The sequence below is a fragment of the Oncorhynchus kisutch genome, linkage group LG18, assembly GCF_002021735.2.
Source record: "Oncorhynchus kisutch isolate 150728-3 linkage group LG18, Okis_V2, whole genome shotgun sequence".
Classification (NCBI taxonomy): Eukaryota; Metazoa; Chordata; class Actinopteri; order Salmoniformes; family Salmonidae; genus Oncorhynchus; species Oncorhynchus kisutch.
In genome coordinates, this window is record NC_034191.2 from 28,801,610 (window position 1) to 28,807,609 (window position 6,000).

The following is a 6,000-nucleotide window of genomic DNA, read 5'->3' on the forward strand; positions in this document are numbered from 1 at the left end:
ACCATGCTGGTTACTACCAAATGTGAAACACTGACCCTCCTCTGGACACACGGAACAGGGGAATTAAATGTGTGAAGAAGATTGTTATTTTGTATTGTCAAAAGACACATAGAAGCACAAACATCCTATAGTAGATAATACTATATATTACAATACATCTAGATGTTTTACTATTTAGGCATGTCACGTCCTTGCAGCTTATAGGAACTTTGGGTTTCTAATTACAATGGGTTCAGGAACTGCATGGTGACATTTCCGGTGAAGACAAAATATAATTTAACCTCTGACAGCAACCGAGTGGGCTGTTCCAATATAAATGTAAACAACCTTGTCCACGTTCAGCGGTGCTGATTGGACAAGACTGAACGAGTGGACTACTTCAGTCTGGTCACAGGGGGCTGGCTCCTTTGCAGTGTTGATCTTATCCAACCGCAGGTTGTTGAACCTAACCAAGCACATTTAGAGGAGTCACAATTGTTTTCATGGCAACACATTTATAGGCTTAAATGTAAATGATAATGGGGAGACAAATTCTGATCTTTTGATCAATTATTGGCATGCAAAAGATCTGATCTGATTGGTCCAAACACAATTATTGGAAAACTAACAGAAGTGGACTGCCTGTGTAAACAGCCTTAGAAGAAAATATCAATCTACTATTCTGGTCAATTCATTAAAAATAATGTTTGAATCGTATCAAAAGGGAAACATTGATATCTTAAAAGTAAACTAGATCCAGTTGACCTTATCAGCTGAAATGGGTTTTCTACAATTTCACACTACAAAAGTGTAAGAAGGAAATGCTGTGTCATGTTCTGTAAGAATTCATTGAGGGGGAGTTCTGTGTTCAAGGCAGAGAAAATATTCCGTACGGAGTAGAGTGAGTAAGAGAGTTAGGGAGGGCAGGAAGTAGGTAAACCACAGGTATCTGGGCAGTGCTGTCTCCACTCAGCATCACACTATGCCCTGCTATAGCACTCAGGCCTGGATTAAAATACTATCTGAAATCTTTCAAATACTATGACTGTAAGCTTTAACCTGTCTGTAGTGACAGATAGGCAGGGGTTAGCAGTTTTGAGAATATTATAATTGGTCCATTAAACCACGCAAACTCAATTAAGCACAGATCAAGTATTTGAAATAATTTCAAATAGTATTTGAAATAATTTCAAATAGTATTTGAACCCAGATCAGATAGCACTGTGCTCATTCTCCTAAACCTCGCTCTAATAGAACCCTGCTTCCTGCCCATGAGGATTTCTGGTAGATGGGTTAACTATCAGAGAGAGAGTGTTTGTCACCGTAAGAGAATGCTGCCTCACTGGATATTGGCCCAGAAGAAAATATAAACCCATGCATTAGTTTAACACAAAAAAGCATGTCAATGAAGAGCTATGTCAGTGCTTAAGCAAGCAGGGTGTTGGTGCAGTGGAAATAAAGTTAGCATGTTTCACCTTTAACGTGAGCGCTGCTCTTTAGTGAGTTGTTAATGAAAAGGATTGATCGCATTAATAGTAACCTCTGTGGAATGCCAGTACAATTTCACAGCACTTTCATGCAATGACTGAATATGTTCATTATGTTGTTACTACATTCCAGGGGAATGTTTATCCTAATGAATGCACAATATTTAGGCTCGAAAACAAGCATCTGTTCAGAAGAGGAAATTGATTTTAAATGTGGACTAGTTTGTTACATGCATTGTAGCTCATATCTTGATCCTACTAGATGATTTTTGCTTACTGGTTAATTGGAACTCAAATATTCTACTAAGTAGCCTATAAGAGAAGGTAACTTTACCCGATGCTGCCACAGGCCAGAATGCTGTTATGGGTGCTGATAACCATGGAGCAATCCACTCCACACAGCACCCTGTGGGCCTCAAACTCCCCTGGCACACACACCTGCTGGGGAGAGTTGTGGGAGTCCTGGATGCCCAGCCCCAGGCGACCTGCCACAGAGAGGAACAGATAGGGAACATGAGAGTGCAGAAAGCAAAACATTATGTTAGAATGCCAAGCTCTCCCACAGCCACTGCTGACATAATTAAAGAAGACAGAGAGTGATTGACGACCCCCAAAATAAACTTGCTCATTTACCATTGTCACCTCTTCCCCAGAAGAATATTTCTCTGTCATTGGTCACAGCAAGCACATGGGAAGCATCACATGACACCTGGACCAGCTCGTATCTGAGTAAGGCCTCCACGATCTTGGGCTGGGCATAAATACATATAGATAAATAATATCAAGCTTTCCCCCAGAACGACTGACAACGTTTATAACAAACCTCAAAATCATAGACATTTACCTGTGTTACATCATTAAAATTCCCCATGTCCGAGACAGCCATTGCTTCCGCTTCCAAACGTCATCATAACACCTCGTTCTGCAAATTGAAAATAAATAGAGGAGATTATAGGTACGATGAGCTGATGGGTGTGGCTATAGCATAGTGTGTGTTTTAATCCCTAACAAGGGAATACTAATCTGCTCCACCACAGTGATAAATGGTGATAAGGGAGCAGGAAATTGAGCTGGGAGTTTAATCGTGTGTTATCTGCTTTTGGTATTGGACTAATGACAGCTCACTCAAGACTATGACTGTGACTAACGGTGTATCCCAGTTAGAGAAAGTATACCTATTAAACGCCAGGTCAGCAGTGTGGAGATTACATTCTGTAGGGGAGGACAAACACTGATGAATGTTCTGTAAAAGAGGTGATTACATCCACACTTCCAAGTGCAGCTTACATTCTAATGCTGCTCCAGTGCTTTATGATAGTGCTATATACTGCAGTGTGTGTGTGCGGTAGCAAAAACACACAGTGAATAAATATTGATTTCCTATAGTGAAGCTCCCCTACTGAGGCTGACCTGACACAGATGCTGTGCCCCCCAGCAGGAAACAATAAGCGATGGTGTACATCCCAAATGGCACCCTATTCCCTATATAGTGCACTACTTTGACCAGAGCCCTATGGGCCCTTAGTGCACTACTTTTGACCAGTGCCCTATTGACCCTGGTCAAAATTAGTGCACTATATAGGGAATAGGGTGCCAGTTGAGATGCTATTATGGCCTGTACCTGTCATACAGGTGGTGAAGAGATCCCCACAGGACACATACTTGATGGTGACTCCAGACTGTCCCTCCAGGAAGCGAGAGCTGAACTGCAGCTGCATCTGTTCTACTGCACCAGGCAGAGTGGGCTCACCAGATCCTACTGACATCGCCTGGCACCGTACCATTAGGATGTGGTTAGGAAATGTGTGAATACTGCTGATACTAAAGACTATCCAGATAACACTCTCATATCGTTAAAAACAAATCCTTCATCTTGTAACCATTCTAATGCATAATCTGAGGGTATTAAAGTGGCAGCTAGTAGCTTAGATGGTTGCGGGCAATATTTATCTATGAAACCTAACTGTGGTTGACAAGGCTAATTCAGACAGAGAAGGGAAATGTGGATCAAGAAATCCAATCTGACCTCCTAGGTGATGAGTCAGCCTGACTTGGTGACGCCCATCTTCTGTGTGCGTCCCAGGGCCACCTGCAGCACCTCTGTGTTGAGCATGGGCAGACGCAGGGATGCCACTGCCCCATGTGTACACTGATGACAGCGGGAGGGAGTGCAATTGTCCTGTTCCCATCTGTCCATCTAGTACAGGACAAAACATTATACTAAAGGGTGTTAATTATTACAGAACCGGTTCAATCATAGATGTGGCAGGAATGTCACTGACCTCTGAATGACCTTGTGCCGGTCATTCGCCCTCCCGGTTTACCATGACCTCCTGACTGCACGGTGGACAGTGGTTTCTCAATTATGGATCAGAAATCAAAATGTATTTGAATATTATATACATACACTTCCATCAATGGTAATGTATGTATACATGAGATAAATGGTTGTTTTCTTACGATGAGTCTGGTGACTAGAAGCTAGAGGCTTTGTCTGTGTCCAAAATGGCATCCTATTCCCTATATAGTGAACTGTATAGGGAATAGTGTGCCATTTGGGATAGACTTTTGTGGCATTCACTACCTGCACATTTTGACGTTGCCTATATCAGTGAAGTGGTTGAGCAGGGGTTTGATGCAAACAGGGTGGGCCATGATCTCATTGAGCTGTGGGCGTTTGGATGGGTCCAGGTTGAGCATGTTCATTATGAACTTCCTGAGTTCTGGACGGTACCGGTCTGAGATGGGGGCAAAGGTACCACTCATGATCTTCAACACTAGGGCAGGTAGGTTCTGTAAAAGAAGGAAGAGTGAGTAAGCCCAAGGAGAGGAATTAAATATTAAAACAATGCTAATGCCTTGATTTCTTTATGGGTTTACTTTTGGACCAGTAAGCTTTACGCATCATCCAACAAATTAAATACATTTTACATGGAGATGGAAAGATACGTGCTTCAAAAACTAATGTGAGATATGATTCACTTCAATGCTATTTTTGGATCTTTTGGATCCTGTGCAAGGACAGTTTATGAAATTGTAATGGCAATGTACGAAGTGCATTTGAAAGAAATGTGTACAGCAGTCTCAAAAGCTCTCGAGGCTGGCTAGCTCATATAGAACACAGCCCAGCACCCAGATATCACTCTTCTGATTATAGGGCTTTCCATCACACAGCTCCGGAGAGATGCAGCCTGCGGCCTCCACCACCTGAATGGAAATAAAACAAAGGATCAACTCTACTGCCAGTGTTGCCTATGACTATGCTTATCATCCACGGACGTATTTTGCTGTTACTATGTAGTCAGGTGACCAATGCTAGATCATGTCCACTCACAGTGTAGGCTTTGCTCTTGCTGACAAGGATTTTGGAGATTCCAAAGTTGCCTATTTTGACAATCATTTGATGCTTGTCAAGCAGAATGTTCTGGGTCTTCAGCTTGCGGTGTAGGATGGATTTGTTGTGCACATGGTACAGGGCCAGCAAGATCTGGACTAAGAACTACAGGATGATGTCCTCATCCAGCAAGGAGTTTACAGTGCTTCTGAATGTAGTCGGCTAGGGCTCCACCTACAGTAAGAATCCAGGGAAATAATAGTTACAGTAGAATAGATCATGCTCTCAGGCCACAGTTTTAGAACATAATGCAGTGCCCTATATCATATATCTCCTGAAGCTTTATAACAGGGACTGACATCTGATGAGACCTCATGGGGAACATCTGACAAGCAAAACATATGACACCCTATGTTACAGGATAGGTGTCAGACTTTCATGAGATCAGTGAGCTATGTACCTTATGGGGGGGGGGTAATGTGACAGTACCTGGTGCATATTCCATAGCGATCATCAGAGCCTTGTCCTCCAGGAAGTTCTCATAGTACTCTATGATGTTGGGGTGGTTGAGCAGCTTTAGCACCTGGCACTCGTCCTGGGCGTTGAGGCGTTCACTGAACATCTACTCTACTGGGATCTACTTCAGGATCACAAAGGCCCCGTCACTGCGCAGGCGACACAGGTGCACTATCCTGTCACACATGACATGGGAAGGTGGAGAATGAGTAGCGTGGTGAAGAGTTGGGAACGTGTGTTCTGGTGTAGGCTATCCCCTTACAGTGGGCCTACTTGCTTGTATGCTCTTGTACATTATTGCTACTGATATGGATGCTAAATCAAATCAAATTGTATTTGTCACATGTGTTTAGCAGATGTTATTGAAAATTGCTATGTAATGTGAAATCTGTGAATGTATTGTAAAGTTTTTATAAATGTATAAACTGCCTTACTTTTGCTCGACCCCAGGAAGATTGGGTAATAAATATGAATGCATTCATGCATGTGGGCATTAGAACTAGAATTTGACAATTTATATAATGGGCAAATAACATTACACATCACAGTTAGTTATGACTAAAAAGACAACACAGTAGCTTTGCACTCATCATGTACTAGTATTGTACAATATTGATTAGGGCAGCTATAGAAATACAATGAGCGAATAATTCGAATTCTATGAGCGCGGGACATTTAATTAAA

General features: G+C 42.3%; 1 pseudogene; it reads right to left on the reverse strand.

The window, feature by feature from the left end:
- Positions 1–1,746: 1,746 nt before the first annotated feature.
- Positions 1,747–5,503, reverse strand: LOC109909429 (serine/threonine-protein kinase Nek8-like; annotated as a pseudogene).
- Between the last annotated feature and the right edge of the window lie 497 nt (positions 5,504–6,000).